Genomic DNA, 22,126 nt, shown 5'->3' on the forward strand with positions numbered 1-22,126 from the left:
AATTTCTTTTTTAAGTTTTGTTTCCATCACTCGCTACCTGAGCCACTTACTTATTTATTGGTAGAACTGCCTAAAATTGAGATTTTCTTTCTATTCATCTTCTCCAACATTTTCTCTTTATTTATTTGTGCACGTACATTAGTATGTGTGCATGTATGTTTGTGGTATATAGTATAGTATGTGTATGTGCAATATGTGCATGTGTGTGGGTGTGTGCCCCCATACATGGTATGTGGGGGACAAAAGAGGACACTGGGTGTCTTCATCGATTGCTGTTTGTCTCACTGAAGTGGCAGTTTTGTCTGAGCTAGCCTGGCTGACCAGAGAATTCCCGAGAACTGCTGATATTTGTCATTGGCACACCTGGGTATGCCCAGCTTTTTACAGGGATACTGGATATTTGAACTCAGGTCTTCAAACATGTATAGGAAGTACTCTTATCCACTAAGCCATCTCCCCAGCCTGATATGTCCCAATATTTTGTGGCAATTATTTTTTTTAGCTGCTTATGCATGAAGCATGTCCTTTTCCATATCATCTGATTACTTTTCTTATTCTGAAATATGTTATAGATTTAATCAATGTCTTTCTAGACAGTAATGTACTGCCATTACTAAATTGTTTACAAAAGGATTTCAACAAATTCATTCACTTGTACATTTGTCTACTTTCTAGATGGCTGTGGGATATATTAAACAGCAAACTGAAAAAATTGGCTTAATTCTGGGGTCTGTCCCATGTCCCTAGTCATGGAATTGGGAGGAACATGGTATAATGTACCCTATTCATACAAATGAGATAAACCAAAACTATAGTGAGAGAAAATTTCCTGTGTGTGTGTGTGTGACCAGTTGTTGCTGGAGAATTTCTCTCCAGCTCCCACCAGTCCCGGAGCCCATTTATAAAATAAACACACAGACTCTTACATTATTTAAACTGCTTGGCCATTAGCTCAGGCCTATCATTGTTTAGCTCTTACTCTTATATTCAGCCCATTTCTATTAATCTTTACTTTGCCAAGTGGCTCGTGGCTTATCAGTACCTTACATCTTCCTTGTCCTGGTGGCTGCTCCAGGCGTTCCCTCCTTTCCTTCCTCCTTCCTCAATTCTCCTCTCTGTTAGTCCCGCCTATACTTCCTGCCTGGTCACTGGCCAATCAATGCTTTATTTATATAGAGAAATATCCACAGCACTTCCCCTTTTTTTCTTTTTCAAAAAGGAAGATTTTAACTTCAACATAGTAAAATTACATATAACAAAATAATTATTGAGTAAGAATTACAGTTACAATATTAAAGAAGATTTCTTATATTTGTGAGTTTAAGGTTTTATATCTAACGTATCTTTTATCATAACTGAGGAAATTACAACTATCTAGTCTTCAACCACATCAAAGACTTCAGAAGGATATAATTTTACCTGAGAAATGGGAAAAGGATGTATGTAACTTTCGGGAGTCTTGCATGGTAGACAGGGACAGCTGACAGCCTGGACAGTCGCCTAATGTTCCTTTGTAAAGTTGGGGCATCTGTCTTTAGCTCACAGGCCTAGAGTCTCTCCATCATTTTTTTTTTCAGTGTCCTGTAGAATATCTGGCAGTTTTCTCTGTGAAGTAGGAACCTGAAGGACCATCTTGTCAAGCAAAGTTCAGTGGTCATCCTTCCATGGGTCTTGCATGTCCAGTCAATCAAGCAGTCCAGGCAAGAACAGTTTCTTGCCCGAATGGCTATCTTTGCCAAGGTGAAGATAAACTCCATATGAAGTGTCTTCGATGCCCATCCTTCTCTCTGAAGTAAATCCAGTGTTGTCAGGAGCAGGCATGTCTCACTGTCCAGAACGTCTAAATTTTTAAAACATTTTAAATGCCATATTCTGTAGGTCTTTGAAGTGTTTGAAGACTACCTATCTATCTGAAATATATCTATGTGTACCTAGAAGATTTAACTAACATGGCCACAAATATGATTATCATAGATGACTAATTATTAATTTATTTTTTAATTATCCATTACCATTTTAAATGAGTTACATAAACATAATACCTCAAACAAGAATAGAAATATATATACAGTATAGCAAAATTAACTTTAAGTTTGTATCAATAAACTAAAATTTATACCAATGTAAAACATTTTAAACATAAACTAAAATCTATACCAATGTAAAACATTTTAAACAAGTTGTTCTTTAAAAGTAGTTTCATTAATCTACCCTTTTATCTTACCATCTCTATATCCTATATATCTATATCATATCCCCTTTTCTTTTTTAGAAAGAGATCACATTTATAATCTACTTGTTTTAAATAAAAATATTGGTTTTTCGCTGTCCCACAACAGAGGGCTCTTCTGATTCAGGACACAAGAATCTCTTAACCATTTTTTTTAAAGCAATATGTCTGGGTTTAGAGGGGGAGTGAGCCAATTCCATCTTCAAAGCCAGCTTGGTATATTTGGGAATTTGGGCGTAGCTTCTCTTACTATTTCCTGATGGAGGGGGGCGCTGTATCTTATGGGGATGCAAAGAAAATTTTAGGATTATAGAGTAGTCCTTGAGGGTGTATCATCTGAGCCAGTTGCCTGAAACCGTTCCGGATGTTGAATCATCTGGGCCATGGTGTCATTGGAGACCTTTCAGGGGGTCTTGGCTGGTGAAACCTGATGTATCTTAATTTGGAACCAATCCATAGCCTCTGTTATTTTGTGGAAACAAAAGCAGAACCTCTTTTCCAAAGCAACACATCCTTACATCCAAATTTTGAAGTCAAGGTACCTTTAAAATATACATATTGGTTTAATTCAACATCTTTTTTGATCAAATGGTTTTTTGCAGTTAAAAATCCCAAAGACAACACAATCCAGATTCTCTGTGTAATATTCATCTTTACGTGGCTTTTTTTATATTAATTTATCTTTTTTTGTCTCTTTCAAGCCTACGTATATTTTACACACATTTAAACTATTTCATCTGAATCAGTCTTATTGTGAACCTATTGCTTTAAACTGCAGCATTCTAGACTGAAACAGCGCTGTGGCTGCTGGCTCCGCCCACTTCAGCTTCCCAACATGGCGGTGGTATGTTTTCCGCCAGTTCTCTGAGCCATCAAGTCTCAGAAATAGTGGGTTATGCTTTTATCAAAGCAGCGTGTAGCCCAGAAACCTCTTTTTTTTTTTTTTTTTTAAATACTAGTAAAGACTAAATCTACCACACAGCATCGCTGGCAGATGCCTCATTCCTAACATACTGCAGGTCAAGCACAAATGCCAGGAACCTGCCAGTGTTCAAACCCGCGTTTTGGCGTGTTTAGCTGCCTGTATGAGACATGAAGCAGGAACCTGGTTTTTGTTTAGAATTGGTTATTAAATATGCTCAGGTTTAAGGTGGAAACTCGAGCCGTTGGGCGCCATTTGTTGCTGGAGAATTTCTCTCCAGCTCCCACCAGTCCCGGAGCCCATTTATAAAATAAACACACAGACTCTTACATTATTTAAACTGCTTGGCTATTAGCTCAGGCCTATCATTGTCTAGCTCTTACTCTTATATTCAGCCCATTTCTATTAATCTTTACTTTGCCACGTGGCTCGTGGCTTACCAGTATCTTACATCTTCCTTGTCCTGGTGGCTGCTCCAGGCGGTCCCTCCTTTCCTTCCTCCTTCCTCAATTCTCCTCTCTGTTAGTCCCGCCTATACTTCCTGTCTGGCTATTGGCCAATCAGTGTTTATTTATATAGAGCAATATCCACATCAACCAGTTTTAATGGCTTTTGAAGGTGCCCCAAGTTTCTTCAATATCTCAATAACTGCTTCCTCATCTCATCCTCTACTTAGATTGGCTGTCTGGGAGCACTAACATTCAAACAAGTGAAGCATGCACACACGTAGTCAAGTATTTTATTTCCAGTTGTGTGTGTTGCATCTATTTCAGCTGGGTGGATTTTGCCCTTCTATGAGTGTGGGTCAGCTTTTGTGGAGGAAAATGGGTATCTCCATCTATTTATGACTGTTGTCTGTGTCCCTAGTACCATGAAGATTTCTTAGAACAGATGTGTTTATCAACTGCCTGTGTGTCTTATATTTAGTTTGTGCACAAACATCGATGGTTCCCACATAGCATAATCCCAGGGAGCCTGGTCTAGATTTCTGAAAGCCAGGTGCACATGTCATTAGTGAGGGAGCCTTGGAGCTGAGAGTTCTTGTGAACTCCTGGGTTGTAATTGGATTTCTCGTAGCTGCACTCAGCTGACAGAAAGGCTGGCTTCCTTGTACCTGCATAGCTGTGAGTTCTTCTCCGTAAATGGCCAATTATCAGTAAGTAACTTTCACTGAATCAGGCAACATACATTTATTTTTGCTTAGACAAATAGCCCCTAAATGCTGAGATCCCAAATCCCCCGTCTTTTAATAACACGTATATGGCCGCAAGTAGTTTTTGGTCACTCTGCTTTGTGCTGCTGGTTTATGTTACTGTTTAGGCAATTTAATATTTATTCTCATGTTTCCCATTTCCCACCCTAGGGACACACTCTTTATTACTCTTAAAAATCTAAGTTCTGTTAATCACCTGATCTGCATTCATCATTCACCATCTTCCTTTGCCTGCACCTCTCCCCCTCTGGCTTTATCCCCCCTGCCTGATCCGTCCTTAAATTATGGCTAATGTGATGAGAGATCTTTCTTAGATCAGGTGGCTTATTAGCCTCCGAGAATTTCTTAAATGTATTTACAACTTTTATGAGAGCACAGCCTCTTCCACTGGCTTCCTGCTTGGAAGAGGCTGTGCACATGGCACAGATGTTCCCAGAAGCCTGTGACAGCAGATGAGGGAAGGAGAAATCTCAGCATAATTATGCCGTTGAATAGTTTAGTAAATAGTCATCAACACTTATCAAGCTGAAAAACACTTACAGGAAGAAAGACGTCCCTTTGAAGGTCTGCCTTGTTCCTCCTTGTTTTGATGTCTATCTGTCCCTGGAAAGTTTAGGTCTTTATTTTCCTCTACTTGTCCATCCACTAGTTCCTCAGGTAAATGAGCAAACATTTTCCTGTAGTTGTTATGTTAAACTGTAATTCCTAGATCTAAAATTAATACACTATATTGAAATATAAAGGGGAGAGATAGATTATAGATAGATAGATAGATAGATAGATAGATAGATAGATAGATAGATAGATAGATAGATAGATAGGTATATGATATATGGCAGATAGATAGATGCTAGATGGATAGGTAGATAGAGATTAATGCACAGCATCTGTGCCCTTCATATGATCAATGATCCCATAAGCAGCAGTGGAACCGTTTCTCTGTGTCTGACCAACTGCACTATGTTGCTCATCTGAACTAAGTTTGAATTGTCTGTTTGCTCCCAAACAAACCAATAGAAAGCCACACTGACATTCCTGGAGGCATGCCTCCATGTTTTTGATGCATTTACTTCTTGTTTTTTGAGATGTAATTAATTAGCCAAGTGGAAGCAGAATGCAAAGGATACAGGGGACTTTGTAAGTGTGAGTGACTGTGGTCGTCTGTGATGAGAAGTCAGTGCATCGTGATGGCTGGACAGACTCTGAAGGCCAGAACCCTAATGTCTGTGAGAGATTTAACAGGCCGGGGGAAAGCAAACAATGCACGTGTCCCCTAGAGTCTGCTGGCACTTTAATTCCTACACTGGCAGCTGTTAACCAACATCAAGGCCACCTTATTGACAAGTTTTCAGATTCTTGGTCCAGCATTTGTCTGGCAGAGATTGTTTATTGCTGTTGCTAAATTAAAAGTTTCCTGCCAACACCCGACCACCAAGCCAGTCCCATTTTGCCCCAGAGCTTCTTTGATTCCGAAAACAGCATACCCAGCGAACTCATCTTTTTAGCTCGTCTTCACACACGTGCTCTGACACACAGGCTACACGATGAGGGAAAGGAGGGGCCTTCATGTGTGCTTATGTGTCATTTCTAAGCTGGGAGAGTCCTGACCTCACAGGAACACAGAGACACAGATTCATCGAGCTGCAGAGCTGCTGGGACAATGCCCCTCCCTCCATCTCCCACTTGACCTCCAAACACACACTTCCTCCCCTGCAGGGCAGCAAGGACTAAACAGTGATGCTTTCCAGCAATGAAGGGCATAGCATGGATGCCAGGAAGCTTGCTTTCAATCACAGCTGTGCAATCTACCTGCTGGAAGCATGTACAGAACTTGATGTAGTTGTAGAGGCTGTGCTTAGAATTTACAAGGCCATGGATTTGATCCTTTCCTAGAAAAAAAAAAAAACTACAGTGTGTCCCTGTCCTTCTGTCCTTTTCGAGGTAGAGGCACACATTCCTACAGCAGGGGTTTGGAACTGTGGTGGTGAAGAGGCTTGAGAAAGCATCTGTGAAGTTCTGTGGGTGTGGGTATCCTGCTGGAAGACACGGGCCATCAGTGGCCTTATTTAGCCTGACCCTCCTCCAATAACTGCTTGTGAGTAAGTTATAGATAAGAAAGCTGAGGCTCACAGAGGTCAGGAGGCAGATAATGATCCTTAGACACTGAGCAATACATTTCCCCCCTTCTTTTATTAGGCATTTCCTATCTTAGGACAGGTTAGTGTTATTGCTATGACAAGAACTATATCAAACCACAGGTATCTCTCTTCTTTTTCTTTTTTTTTTTCTGGAGCTGAGGACTGAACCCAGGGCCTTGCAATTGCTAGGCAAGTGCTCTACTATTGAGCTAAATCCCCAACCCCATATATGTTCTTAAATGAAAAAGAATTCATGTTTTAATCCAGTTGTGAGTTAATAATGCAATTTAGGCAGCCTCGGCTTTGAACAACCTTGCTGCTTAGAGGTACCCACCCCTTTCTCTGATATTGTTGTACCCTTTCTGGCTTCTTTCTGTGCCGTGCTGAACTAGACAGTGTATTTGTGAAGACACTTACAAAGGGGTGGGTGCCAGAAGTGATCTACAGCATCAAAGCAACATACTCATATTTTAGACTTAAAATATGAAAAGCTGTGCATAGAAGTTGAATTATAAACCTAGAACACATTTCAAAAGCACCAGAGGAGATCATTATCAGAAAGAACATGGTAATGAGTCTTATGGAAAGGCAAGTAATTAATATTGTAGTTGTTTGAAAGTTAATCATACCCACATGCCAGTGATTGGGGAATCTCTGCTTGCCATGAACCCACTTTCCAAGGGGACACTAGATGAACACAGCTCCTAATTCTAGAATATAATAACAAGGCAAGAGGAGCAGAGTAGAAGGTCCTACCATGGTCTTGACTTCTCTGAACTTAGAAGGACTCTGGACAAATCGTCAACTTCTGAGGTTGTTTCAGGTTTTACAAAGAACATAATTAAAATCTGACATTTTAAAATAATGTGGTTTTAAAAGTATATTCACTTGGAATCTAATACTATAATGATTTAATATTCACTATTATGTACTTTAAAAAATAAAAGCATAAGTGAGGTGTGGTGGTTCACACCTGTAATCCTAGCAGTCAGAAGGAAGGAGGGATATGAGGTCATAACCAGAGTAGGTAACATAATGAGACTCTGTCTGAGGAAATGAAACCAAACTCTCTCTCTCTCTCTCTCTCTCTCTCTCTCTCTCTCTCTCTCTCTCTCTCTCTCTCTCTCTCTCTCTCTCTGTGTGTGTGTGTGTGTGTTTATACTGGGCATTTAACATTTTTCCTTTTTTTTTTTTTTTTTGGTTTTTTGAGACAGGGTTTCTCTGTGTAGCTTTGCGCCTTTCCTAGAACTTGCTTTGTAGACCAGGCTGGCCTCAAACTCACAGAGATCTACCTGCCTCTGCCTCCCGAGTGCTGGGATTAAAGGTGTGCACCACCACCACCCGGCAATTTTGAGGAATTTTGTACATGTGTACAATGAAATATGATCTTACATAGCCACTATTTTTTTTATCTCTCTTGCAGCACATCTCCACTCCCAGCTTCATGTCTTTTTTTTTGGGGGGGGGTATTGTTTGTGACAACATGTACAGTCCAGTTAGTTCTCTCCATGTGCACATGAGTGTACAGCTATCCAATGCTGGAGCATGGAAAACCTACCAGTGGACATATCCTCAAAATATGTATATGTTCGTGTATATATACATTTATACTATTCATTTCTAAAAACTCATATTTCATTTGTTCTTCTCACAGGATTTTGATCAACATAATATGCTTAAAAAGTTTGTTTATTATCATAGAGAATCAGAATATTAAAAATTAAAACCCTAAATCTATGTCTCAAAAATTGTAAACAGATTGAGGTTTTATTACTATTATTAGCACAAAATGTATTAAGATCATAAATATCTTGTAAATAGTGTTGAACTATCACTCCATCTAAGAGCTACATTTATTGGCACACCATACATGTGACTTGGGGCTTTTTTAAAAAAGAAATTGTTCTTTTATCGTGTACAGTATTATTTCAGAAGCAAGCCGAGCTCTAGTGTAGTTCCAGTTGGTACATTTCTCTAGATGCAGCCATTGAAATCTTCCTCACATATTTACATAGATTAGGTTGGCAGGATGGTTATATCAATGGACTATTAAAAACTCTTTACTGGGTATTTAAAAAAATGACCTGGTGACTCCCTGTTAAATACTGTTTTGTGGTTTATCCTCTGACTGCCCAATTTTTGTTTCATAGAAAGGAAAACCTGACTTTAAAAGAGGGTTGTCTCACACTCACAGAAGACATTCATGTCTCCATTTCTGGAAGTGACCCCAGACTTTCTTTTAGAGGCTCCTTGTTCATGCTGATCCATTTGAGAACAACAGATATTCCAAACTCCAGTAACTGGTGTTTTTAGACAAGATGCTTTTCTTTATAATATGCCTGAAATTTGTTTCATGAAAACCTTGGAATTGGAGGCTTAGCCGCACTGGCTTATGAAAAATGTTCACCATATAATCTCTTTTGAAAAAAACAAATTTGCTGAGTCAGTCTTTACGGCCTAGCTTACTGTCTTCCAGGTTGAACTTTTGTAATTAAATGAACTGCCTCTGGGGCCTCTTCTGGCCTGTCCTGGATCTTCTGAGCTCTGTTAAGATGAGTGGCTAGACATGGGAGGAGGTTTGCAGTGGCTGCCCCTGGGAGAGCAGGCACAGTCTCCGCTGGAGTTTCTTATTGAGTCCCTTGTACTTGGCTCCCACAGGACTCTTCCTTGGGAGCCTGGTGTTCTTTGACAGTGACTTGCAGATGAAAAGGCAAACTGTTTAAATAGAGACTGTTGGCTCCATGGCTCCTGACATGTTCAGATCAATTTTAGAGGGAAAAGTTGAAGATCTGGAAATTGATTGTCTTAAAATACCTGGCTCTGTGACCTGCACTGGAAGGTCACATCTAACCCTGTGAACGTGGAAGAATGAAGGACTTAGCAGCCATTTGGCAGCTTGCTGATGATTGGTCCCCATGGCTTCAGATGTTTCCAGGATTTTAATAAGTGACGCTTGTATTGAGACTTGATTCACATAGAATTTGTGGGCCTGGTTTCTGCCTGACACAGCATTTCAGATCAGTTCCTGTGGAAGAGTAAGTTAGAAGAAAAGGTAAACCACTTGATTCCGAAAGTGGTAGACCCGCGATTTTACGCCCACGATTAAGTGTTGCTGGTTTGTCATGAAGCAACCACTGCAGAATCTGTTGTGTAGAATTGTGTAAGGTGTAAACACTTTGGAAAATCCTCTAACATGAGAAAAAACCCTGCAATTTGACTCTAAAGACTGCTAAGTCAGCCAGTGTATGTGATTTCTGGCTGCTCAGTCACCTGTCTCCTCAAGATTTCTATCTTGGAGAGAGAGAGGTGGCTACAGAATCATCTACAGAAAATGAATTTTTCATGCAAGGTGATGGGAATTAAATTACCATTGCTGACTTGGCATGAAAGTATCATCATAGAAATGACAGGTCATGATATCATTACTTCTATATGTACTGAGAATGCAATGGCACTCTGTAGATTCCATTTTCCAACTGTTACTTCCTACAATAGAGATGGTCAGCTCCTTAGGTTACCTGTTTCTCCTTGCACATCTATGCCACAATGGGAAAGATTCAAATTGAGCTTAGTGTGTGCATAGACTTTGTGTGCATAAACTGGTGAAGGGGCTGGAGATGTGGCTTAGCTGGTAGAGTGTGTGCCAACTATGCATGTCACTGCATGTGAACTTAATATACGTGAAGTCCTGGTCTGGATCTCCAACACTACATAAAGGTGACTATGGTGATGCACCTCTGTAAACCTAAGGATGCAAGTAGATCAGAAGTTCAAGTTTATCCTTGACTGTGCAGTGAATTCTAGACCAGCTTGGGCTACATGTCAAAAAAAGAAAGCATCAGATGGATGTGAGATATGCCTTTCATAGCACTGACAGAGCTAAGGACAGCTGTGGTCCTAAGGCAAGTTATTGCATTGGCATTTGTACCGTTGGCTTTGGCCTGCACCAGTAAGCTGAACAGAATATCAGGACTACTGCATCCCATAACTGTTGGGTCAGATGCCGTCTGGCTATGCATGACACTCAGCCCCAGTGAGCACCAGCATCTTCTTGTGGGAATAGGGCATGGGCATCGTATCTATTACTCAGGCTTGCATGGTTGAAGGAATGGCTGAGTGCATGTAGGACATTTTGCATGGGGTCACAAATAATAGCTGTAGTGAAAAATGGGACTAAAAGACTAATATTAGGTCAATTGGATTGAATACTTTACTTTGTTTCAGGTTTAAGATCATTGCAAGCCTAACAAATACAACTCTCTATTTATCATCTCCTTATTATCAAGTATAGGAATGCTTTGTTGTCAAGTACATTAGCATTTGAGACACTTTTGTAGTAACTGAAGCCATGCCAGGAGTTTTCATGCTTCAGATGATGTTATTATTTTTGGGACATGGGGCCTTATGTTAATTATCATCTCTTTCTAGTGTCAAGATGTCACCTTGGTTGATAAAGCTTCTTGCTATATAAAAGACTTGTTAATGTAACTTTTTTGCATAAAGACTTTAGACTGGGTCTAAAACATCACTTTGTTATAGAATTTTCTCCAAACCAGACAGGAAATAGTCAAGCTCTTTTCATCTTTTCCTGTAGGGTGTCAATAGCCACATGACTGTGAAGAAGCCATAGCAATGTCCCACTTCCCTTTGTCAAGACCTGTTAATTCTCTGTCCTGATTTTGGTCATTTGCTAATCAGAAGTTCTACCAGACGGGGTATTTATCTTTCTTTTATTTCTTTTTGTTAAATAAATTTATTTATTTACACCCAAGCCACAATTTACCCTCCCTCCCTCTGACTAAGTCTCCCCATCCCCTCTATTCCCACCCCCAATCCACTCTTCCTCTGTTTCTGTTCATGAAAGGGCAGGTCTCCCATGAGTATCAACAAAACATAGCATATCAAATTGTAGTAAGACTAAGCACCTCCCCATGTGTTAAGGCTGGGCAAGGGCACCCAGTATGTGGAATAGGGTCCTGAAAGCCGGCAGAAGAGTCAGAGACAGCTGCTGCTCTCACTGTTAGGAGTCCCACAAAAAGACCAAGTTACACAACTGTAACATGCAGAGTGCCTAGGTCAGTCCCATGTAGGCTCCCTGGCTGTCAATTCAGTCTCTGTGAGCCCCGAGGAGCTCAGGTTAGTTGATTCTGTGAGTCCTTTTGTGGTGTCCTTGACCCCTCTGGCTCCGCCAATCTTTTCTCTTCCTCTTCTGCAGAGTTCCCTGAACTCCACTTACGGAGCCTGCTCTGGGTCTGCCTCTGTTTCCATCAGTTGTTGGAGGAAGCCTCTCTGATGACAACTGGACTAGGCACCAATCTGGTCATAGGAGAGGGCCAGTCCAGGCTATGTGTCTGCTATTGCTAGGATTCCAAGATGGAGTCTTCCTTGTAGAGTCCTGTGAGAGTTCCTTGCCCCAGGTTTTACCCGACCCCAAAATGCATCGCCTTTCCAGTAATCTCTCTCCCTCTGTGCCTCCCCAACCCTCAACCTGATCACTCATGTTTCTTCCCTCACCTACCCCCACTCCACTCACGAAATCTCTTCTATTTCCCAGGGAGATCTGGTTGTCCCCCCCATGAACCCTCCTTGTTACCTAGCCTCTCTAGGGCTGTGGATTGTAGCATGGTTATCCTTTACTTTACAGCTAATATCTGCTTATGAGTGACTACATACCATGTTTGCCTTTCTCAGTCTGGATTACCTCACTCAGGATGATCTTTTTTCTAGTTCCATCCATTTGCCTTCAAGTTCCTGGTGCCCTTGTTTTAAATAGTTGAGTAACACTCCATCGTGTAAATGTACCACATTTTCTTTATCCATTCCTTGGTTGAGGGACATCTAGGTTGTTTCAGGTTCTGGATGTTACAAATAAAGCTGCTATGGACATAGTTGAGCGAGTACACCAAAAAGGAAATTAATTATTAATCTTGGGTAGATAAAATATTTAAGACATATATTTCATTCTGAAACAATAGAAGTCTTGGTAGTGAGATTGTTGGGAATCATTTCTGTGGGGCAGTGGGCATGTATAGATGCTATTATTCATATGGTGTCTGCATGTTAGCAATTATACTCATTTGACAACCAAGGCGGGTTCATGATTCTAGAGCAATCCATTAATAAAACATTTTATTGACTTTCACCAAGACAAGCATTAGAGGACCATTCAGTCAATTGTAAGGTTTTAAGCTTCTACTTCTTAACACTAATATTACATGTGGCAGTAGAAGACATTTTAGCATTTCAGGAAAAAAAAAGCACAAAAGTAGTGGCAGAGAGCGTAGCTGGTAGTAGGGTGTTTGCCTTTCATTCCTCAAAGTGTTTATCAGATATTGTGTTCAAATCCAGCACCCGGAAATAAAGGAGCAGACAAACAGAAACTGCACAAGAAATCGGGAAGAATCTGGGAGTCAAACAGAAAAAGAACCAGCACAGCCCTGGCAGCCTTCAGGTCAGGCAAAGGCCAAGGCTGCACACATGCTCAGCTTTCCTTCTCATGCTGGGCTTAGCAATGGTGTGGGAAGATTGAATGTCATCTCCCAAACTAGCTCCACCTTTGTGTTTTGTCTGATTGCTACTCTCTCATTCCTCAAAAGAACCTGTAAAGTATATTAACTATAATTGAATAAGTTGCTGGGAAAAGAAACAATTATTGGGCAGTATTTGTTGGGGATTTGGGAGTCATAAAACAAAATTTAGAAATAGGACCATGTGAAATATTGAGAAACCGTATCAGATTGTGGAATTAATTTATTGTGGAGGTTAGCTACCAGTTTTCAAAGAACAAAAAGAGTCCAGATTAGTTGGGTTATTTCAGTAATTATTATTTAACATGTGCTAAGTGCCCACAGCATGCTGGTGCCTTCCCATGATATCAGAAGGCACCACAGAAGGAAGGAGACTTGCTGTTGGGTTTAATTAATCTCTCAAGTTAATTGCCAATATGGGGCACATTTCTTACGTGAGTAAAACTGGAGTGTGAGAAAAGATAATGTCCCTCCCTCATTAAGCTGTCCACGTGAGATTTACAGGGCAACAATGAGGGACATTCTGGCTTAGTTTTGATGGCTTTCATTACTGACAGCACAGAGTTAAGTGGAGACCTGGCCTTTCACTGTGAGACTCAACCCAGTAGCTGTGGCCCAAGCATAGCCGCCTCTGTCAGCAGGGCTTCGAAGGGTGGCTTAATGCTCAGCTTGTCATGGCTTCTTTTCCAGCAGCCCCGGTGTCTTTTGTTCTTCTAGAGCTGGGAACTTCAGTGCAGGGCTGTGCCTGACACCCAACAAGAAGGGCAGCTCCTGCCAGCTGCAGCCTTCCCTGGGTACTGGTTCCTGAGTTCTACAAGCGAGGGACTCTGGAGGCGTTAGGAACTTCCTTGCACACAGTCACAAAACTGACACGTGATCTTCCCCGCTCTCCCTCCCCAAAGTGTGCTTGTAAAGCATTTGGATAGAGCCTGTTAGAAATGGCGGAGTACATCAGCCACCACGGAACTAGAAGACCATTAGTGTCTGCTCTGGGAAGGTTTGGCTTGGGTTCCCTAGAATTGGGCATTGCTGTGGTGGCCATTTATAAGGGACGGCCTTGGGAGAAAAGCAGGGAGTGCATGAGGGAATTAGGAACAGGAAGAAGCCACCACGGTTGTGGTGAGTCAGATGAGCCAGGTCCTACTGTATGGGCAGTCTCAAAGATGGGATTCATCCCACAGTCAGTGTAGTCTTGAGCAGGTAAGCAGCTGTTATCCTGACCTTCCCATCCCTCAGTCTTTAGCTATGGGTGCTGGTGGGAACCATGGACGGTAGCACATGTTCCCAGATGCTTTGATCCAGGTGGCTGCGGTTACCCAAGGGTGGTGCTTTGGAGGAGAGGAGTAGTCACCCCTGTGGGAAAGGTGGGACACCCATCTGAGATCTGGGGTGGGTATCAACAGGTTTTATGTTAGGGAATACATAAATTCCTTGAGCATTTTGCAAGCTCAACGAATCCCAAATCTCTTTTTCTAACAAGATTCAGCACTAGAGTCAGGATGCATGGTTGGCTATTGACTGCCAGTTTTGTACTGTGATCCACCGTATAATCGGAGGCTGTGTTGGTTTGGTTTCTGTTGCTTTGATAAAGATGATCTTTCAGCTTTCACCCCAATATCTGGCGCCAGGTTTTTTATTAATAAGACTTTTATGATTCGTGTTACAAATGTCCCACAGACATGCCCATGTGCCAATATGATGAACTCAATTCTTCTGTTGAGGTTCTTTCTTTGCAGATGTGACAAGATAGAAACCAAAGTAGCTGTGACAGGGGCCAAGAAATAATAGAAAGATGAAAGTCCCATGGTATAGCTTCTGTCTTTACAAAGGACAAAGCTGTAGCTCTCAAATAGATCTTCACAGGATTAAAAGCATGTGACACTTCTTAACCCCACAGAAACTAAATTCATCTATTTTTTCCCCATTGATTTTCAGTAATCTACTGTTAATGCCTGCCAAAGTAATTAAACACAACAGATAAAAAATGGATTATAACCTCTTGCTAATGGAGAAGTGAGGTATGCGGGGTGCTGGATACAGCCTCTCATAATATCAAATGACAGGGCCTGACTCTGTGATGTGAACACATTGTTGCAAATGTCAGTGCACAGAGAATTGTTGAGACAGGCTGCAAGGATGACTGCTAAACAAGAGCCAAGCAAGATAGAAGGAAGTCACATTGTCTGTGATAATTCAGATTGGTTAGCACATCAGATGAACACGCACAGACTTCAGTTTTCCATGACAAACATTTGAAAGTAAGACAGGGCACCATTCGGGATTAGAACATTAAGATAAATTGCAAAATATTCCATATTTACAACTGTAAATGATATGTTTGTTTTCCTTTCTCCCTTCTTTTCCACAAAATGGCAATATTTTCATCTAGTAACTCAAATTCTAAAATTTAAGTATAAGTTTCTGAATTTGATTATGTATATTTGTAAAACTGAGCATGAAGATATTTCATTCTCTCCATATTTCCTATTTTTTTTTAACTAGAGCTTCAGGATTATTGCAGAAAATTCAATTTAAAGAGAATACTGGAGGATTGTTTTTAAAAGTGTGATGTATTTCTTCAAATGTAATTAATTAAAAATGGATTTACCCCCAATTATTTGCTTTATTTTTTAAATCAAAGTGTTTTTTAAAGAAAATTTTAAGTGCAAAAGTCCATAGTGGTCTATAACATGAATCTAAAATACCAAATATCTTTCCTTCAAATGTTTATAACCTTGGGCTTGAATGGCATTTACATTTCATGATGCATTTTGTTGTTCAACACCTGTCATAGTCATGGACATTACTCTTCTTACAACAAAATAATTGTGTAAAATGTACTGGCTAAGTTGTTTGTTGAGATCATAAAAGAAAAAAAAAACCTAAAACCTAAAATGCCTGAGGTTGCCTCCTGAGTGTACGTGCTCTGGAATAGGAGCCACTTGAAGAGGAAGGCCAGAAGATAGGGAATCCATGGACGGCTCTTACCTTTTATCAGTGCAAATGTCCAACACGTTCCCTTTGCTACTGGCATATTTCCAAAGTCCTCTATTTTGAAATGTGACTTTGAACAACTGTTATTTTAAGGAAATGAGGCAACTCATCAATGATGGAAAGCAACATGTTATCTTCTGATTGGCCTCTGTTCTATCCCCTCAAGTGCTGTCTGCCTCTCCTCCTTCGCACTGTGCCCCTGCTCTTCCCGTTGGGTCACCAGAGTGTTAGCTTATAGGAGTGCCTGGTTCTCTGGTGGTGAGAAGAAGAGGGGCCATTCTCACATCTCTGTCCTTTACTGTGACCCCATCCATGTCTGGACTTGTTAGCTTCTGACCAGTGGCCCTGTCTTTGGTGTTGACCTTGTTCTATGCCTCTTCCAAGGTCTCTGAGCACATCCTTTCTTCATGCCTCAGCTCAGCTCCTGGACCCACTGCAGTAATCACTGCTCTTGTGGTGGTGATAATACCCGATAACAATTCCTCAAGACTTAGCCTGGCTCACAGTTTGTGGATGCAGTCCATGGTGGGGAAGGTGTGGTCTCTGGAGTGTGAGGCACTGGTCACGTGGCATCCATAGTCAGTAAACAGAGAGAGATGAATATTGGTGCTCAGCTTGCTCTCTGTTTTTGTGCAGTGTGGGTACAAAAACACACAATGCAATGGTGCCCCCGACATTTTGTGGGAGTCTTACCACCCCAACTAATCTAATCTAGATCTTCCCTCACAATCATGCACAGACACTTGTCTCTTTAGTGATACTACACCCTGTCAAGATGGCAGCAGTAACCATCACATCCAGCCTGTTATTACTGCATTTCACAGTCAGAAACTGAAGTGTAAGCTATCGCCACCCACATCCAGCTCTAAAACCTTGCTTTTTGTGACAGGGGGTGTAAGATTAAAATAAAAATATCCAGTTGACTCAAGCAATGACCCTGATACCACACTTTAAGGAACTATTGGTCTGAGTTGTAGAGACTGTTTGTCCATAAATTAAAGTGAAATGTGGATCACGTCACCATCACAACCGTAACTCACTGTCATGACCACCACTGTCGTCGCTCACCACAGAAACTATCATTCCCACCTCCTCCTGCTCCCTCCTCCTCCTCTGCAGACCTAACAGTCATTGACTCAATTTACAGTGCTAGTCCTAAATTGGGTCATCGGCACTGAGTAACTATTTCTCCTTCATTGGATGGAAACATTTTCTAGGCTGGGGAGATGGTTCAGGCAATAAAGTGCTTGTTGCAAAAGGATGGGGACCTGAATTAGATACCTAGACTCACTTTAAAAAAAACAGGTGTGTTGGTGTGTGCTTATAGTGCCGGTGCTTGGAAGGATAACACAGGCATATGTCCTGAGCTGACTGGGCAGACAGGCTAGTCTGATTGGCCACCCCCAGGCCCTGTGAAAAACCCTGTCCCCCAAAACGAAGTTGTTGGTACTTGAGAAATGACAGCTGAGGCTGTCTTCTCTCCTCCACACACACACATACTCATGCATGCACACCTTAATATACACAAACACATATACACATGTGTGCACACATACATACAACATAGTTTCTGATGTGGACAGACAGTCTTGTACAACTCATCATATAGAGGAAGAGAGAGGTAATTGCTTAGGAATTCAGCAGATTAGAGTCCCTGTCACACTCATAACCTCCTTGGGTCATGTACTGAAGTGCTCCTTTTCGACTTTTCTCCTGGGATTGATGACTCTGGGGAGGAAATGACATTGTTCATGTAGCAAACAGCACTGCACTGCAATCACAGGATCCACCCAGAGGCCTGGGCCCCTTTCTCAGTGCCTCTCATGTGGGGACAAAATGACAGGATGCACAGATAATTGTGCAATTAATGATATAGTAGAAAACTTATTCTGTACTTATTAGCTCACTTAAGTATTGTATCATTTAGTTTTCCCAAACTGCACAGGCAGTTGTTGGTTCCTGAATAGTAGAGACTGTCCTTTCCTACAGACTTCATCAATGATCTTTCCTTTGGACCAAGAAGAACTCAAAGCCTGAAGGAAGAAAGGAGCAGCAGCCCTGGCTCTCCTGCTGTGGGTCTGCCTTGGCTGACTGCTCTCTCTACAGAAGGTGACTCCTCAGGAGCCGGACCTCTCTGCTCACATTCTCCTTCCTGGTTTGATTGGCACTTTCTTTCCTCTTACACTGAAGGATGAGAACAGATCTAGAGTATTGGATATGCGCTCAACTTTCCCTATACTCTTTCCAAAGTTTTGTTAAGTAGTCCCTTCATTAAAACTTTGCCAAATATTTCTAATTTGAGTTGGCCAATTTGTCTTGCCAGAATCCTGGATAGTCAAAAGTAGGGGTCATGGGGCATTGTTTTCTGGAATGCATATGAACACTAGGCACACAATTTAGATGGTGTGTCTTGGTGTATGGGAGAGTTGATGAAGATGTGGAACACACTTGAGTCAGTTACCATTATGACCAGTAGGCTGGTATTCGGTCAAGTCAGGCTTACCATTAGCTCTGGTGTTAAGGGTTTTGTTCCAAGACATGCCTTTTCTGCTCTTGACCTTTTGTTTGTATTATCCATTCAATTCTAATATTGGGTTTTGCACCCCTTTGGGTATGGACTAGTTTGTGCCTTCAACACAGTTCACCACTACGGTTTATCCACATTCAGCATAGCATTTACTTAGGGACCCATCTGCCCACCTCAGAGAGGAGAATCAGGTTCAGCCCAGAAGTACATTAACTGTTGGTGTGCTGTATCTGTAAACATTGCGGAAATGGACAAGCCTGGCAACATTCCTTTTCTTTAACATCTGCTATAGGAAAAATTTGGACAGAAGCCTGGAAGGCATGGGCAATTACAACTTTTCAGTAGGATATACTGATCTGATTTCTATTTGAAATAATAAAGAACATTTCCCCTCTTCTGACTTTTTTGCGTATTAAAATTTTGTTCCAAAATGTTCTCAATTACTGGATATTGATGTTTCTGGCTTTGAAAGCCTGATTGCAGATATTCTAGTAATAGTTTTTACCTTTTAATTAACAATAAGTGCTGGAAGAATCAGCACTAGAGCAGTTAAAGCTTTGGCTTCTAAGGGGCATAAGCACAGTGACTAAGATGGAAATTATAATTGAATATTAGAATTAACAAAAATACATAAAGGATTTCATCACCAACATTTTGATACACTTACATGTCAGAAGGATAAATTAGCAATGCTAGGTCAATTCAATGGCTGGATTTTACTGTCTTGTTTGAGAAGAATGTGTATTCAGTTAAAGTTTAAACCAGAATGAGTTTCTTAATCTTGCAAAGCAGTAACAGTATGCAGTTCCCCTTTGGATGGATTTTTTTCTTTGCAGATTGCAAATGGCTTGCAGTGTGTTGGATTTACAGACAAATGGCATGGGTCCCCTGAGACAGTGGCTCTCTGTAGACTGACTCAGATTTCTCTTGGGAGATTTTATATACAATAAATTATTTATATAAACACCCAAGGCCCTTCTGTGGTGCTTTAGTGTTTTTGTGCCACTGTAAAATGCCACAAGCCGCTGAATGCAGGCCATGTTTGATGAGGAAAGACTGCAACAACCACCTCAGCAGCATCCTTGATGCCTGGGATGGGAGAGGGACAGAGCACAGATGGGCTGGGGACAGCAGAGCCCAGGGCAATGGCGCCACTCCTCCATGGTGGGGATTCCAGCCAAAGTGAGCAGTGCAGGGCCATGCGATGTAGAGACCGTTACAGGCCAGGGCATCTATAATAGGTTGTGATTATTTATAATAAACGCAGGGGTCATTTTTATGAAAAAGAAGAATAAATACTTAACATTACTGATTTTTCACTCCCTTCAATAAGAAAGTTTGATTAAAAGAAAAGCCCCCAGTACTTCTGATTTTGTCACAGTAGTAACAAGTAGCGTGGTGGTTATGTGAGAGAGGGAGGGACTGGGCTGGGCAGGTGTGGACAAAGGGTGCCAAGCGGGAGACAGACATCTCAGAGAATGCACAGCACAGTGGCTGCAGTAAACAATGGCGTCTTTTTTAAACTTGTGAGAGAGCAGATTTCAAGGGCTTTAGTGCAAAAAGAGTATGAGTGGGGTGAGTAGATTGTATTAATTAGAGTAATTTAATAATTCCACATTGTATCTCTAAACATAGGTGTGTGTGTGTGTGTGTGTGTGTGTGTGTGTGTGTGTGTGTGTGTGTGTGTGTGTGTGATATGTCAGTTACAACATTTTAAACTTTAATGGCTGGGGAGATGGCTTAATGGGTTAGAACACCTACTGTACAAGTAGTTCAAATCCTAAGCACCCACCCTGAAGCTGCACATGTCTGTCACCCAAGCAGTTTTGGATCAGAGACTAGCCTCTCATAGGAAAATACTGCCCAGACAGTCTAGCCCGAACTGCATGCTTCAGGTTCACCGAGAGATCATGTCTCATAAGAAGAGTAACAGAGCAGGACCAAACACATTCCTCTGGCATGTGCGTGCATACACACACACACACACACACACACACACACACACACACACACACACCCCAAAAAGGAAAAAAGTCAACTTTTATAATAATTATAGCTTAACAGAAACTAATAGAGAAGCCCTGTGGCAGTGGCTCTCAACCTCCCTAATGCTGTGACCCTGTAATACAGTTCTCATGCTGTGGTGACCCCCAGCCTTAAATTGATTTTTGTTGCTACTTCATAACTATAATTTTGCTAATATGATGAATTGTAATGTAAATATCTCAACCCACAGGGTGAGAACCTCTGCCCTATGAGATTCCCCCCATTGTTTTATCTTGCTGAACTATGGTGTGAGGTAAAACCAAGCAAAATAACAGTAGTTCAGTGCAGAGTATGCACATTGCAGATGTGTTACCCAGGTGGTGATGCCTGCATGTGCACATGTGGAGTTATGCAGTTTCACCATGTATAGCTACATGAAACCACAGCCTGTACCAACACACTCAACTATATCATCACCAGAAGACTCCTCATGCTACTCCTTAATTACACATTATTCTCATAATGAATCTGTTGTTAATATGCAAAACTATTGTGGTAAATGAACATTATTTAAAAGTAATCATGCTGCATGTCTCACTTTGAAATTAACTCCTTCCCATAGCAGCATGATTTTCCTGATGCTCACTCAGTTTTTGTATCAAATGTGCATCCCTTTGTCTTGCCAAGTAATGGTTCATATTGTGGATTTAACTTTCAGCATTTACTCATTTGTGGATTATATGAAAACTTCCATGACTAGATCATCATGAGCAAATCATGTATAGATTTCCATAAGAAGGTAAGGTAGAATGTAGAATAATTGGTTTTTAGATTTCAAAAGGTTTGCCTTACCATTTCCCAGATTGTGCATTCCTACCAGAAATGGACTGGTTTTTCTGCATCCTTAACAGATGTTGTTATTTTGTTTTGTTCATTTCAGCCAGGCTTATGGTGGTTAACAGTATCTTCTTGTGGGCTTCAGCTGCATTTGTTGGGTGGCTGGGGATGCTAAATGTCTCTCTGTGTCTTGCCCCCCTTTTTTAATCGTTTGTAGTTCTTCTGTGAGTCTTGAGAATTCTGTATTCCATATTCTAGGTACTCTTTCCTTGCCTTTGGTGTGGTGGGGATGGCCTAGAACCTCACTGTTGCTGAGGAGGGACTGGGTTCAAGTCACTGCTCTGTGATAGAGTGGGGGCTGGGATGCCCTGGTGCTTCCTCTTGATTTCTAACTGATCTGATTGGGAGGAGGCATTTGCTCTCTGGGCCTATGGGCATCTCTAGAGCACAGTGTGGGGAATAATAGAAACTAGAGGCAGGTAGATCTCTGTGAATTCAAGGCCAGCCTACAACAGCCAGGACTACATAGAGAGACCCTGTTAAAAAAAAAAAGTAAAGGAAAAATAAAAACAAGCAACCAATCAACAAAACCCAAACTTCACAAAAGAAGGGAAGTCATAACATGGTTGTACCAAAAATTCTGGTGTCTGAAGTCATCTTTATTTCTTGTTTCTATATTTAATCAAGTTCTGTTCTTTTCCAGGAATACTCCTTATAATTAGGTATAAGAATCCCAGAGAAATGAGTTCACA

General features: G+C 41.2%; 1 protein-coding gene across 7 annotated transcripts in view; it reads left to right on the forward strand.

Moving 5' to 3' along the window:
- Fhit (fragile histidine triad diadenosine triphosphatase) overlaps positions 1-22,126 on the forward strand; it is a 1,536,882-nt gene that overhangs the window by 211,182 nt on the left and 1,303,574 nt on the right. The gene's annotated exons all lie outside the window — the stretch shown is intronic.

The sequence above is a fragment of the Peromyscus maniculatus genome, chromosome 9 (assembly GCF_049852395.1).
Source record: "Peromyscus maniculatus bairdii isolate BWxNUB_F1_BW_parent chromosome 9, HU_Pman_BW_mat_3.1, whole genome shotgun sequence".
NCBI classification, from domain to species: Eukaryota; Metazoa; Chordata; class Mammalia; order Rodentia; family Cricetidae; genus Peromyscus; species Peromyscus maniculatus.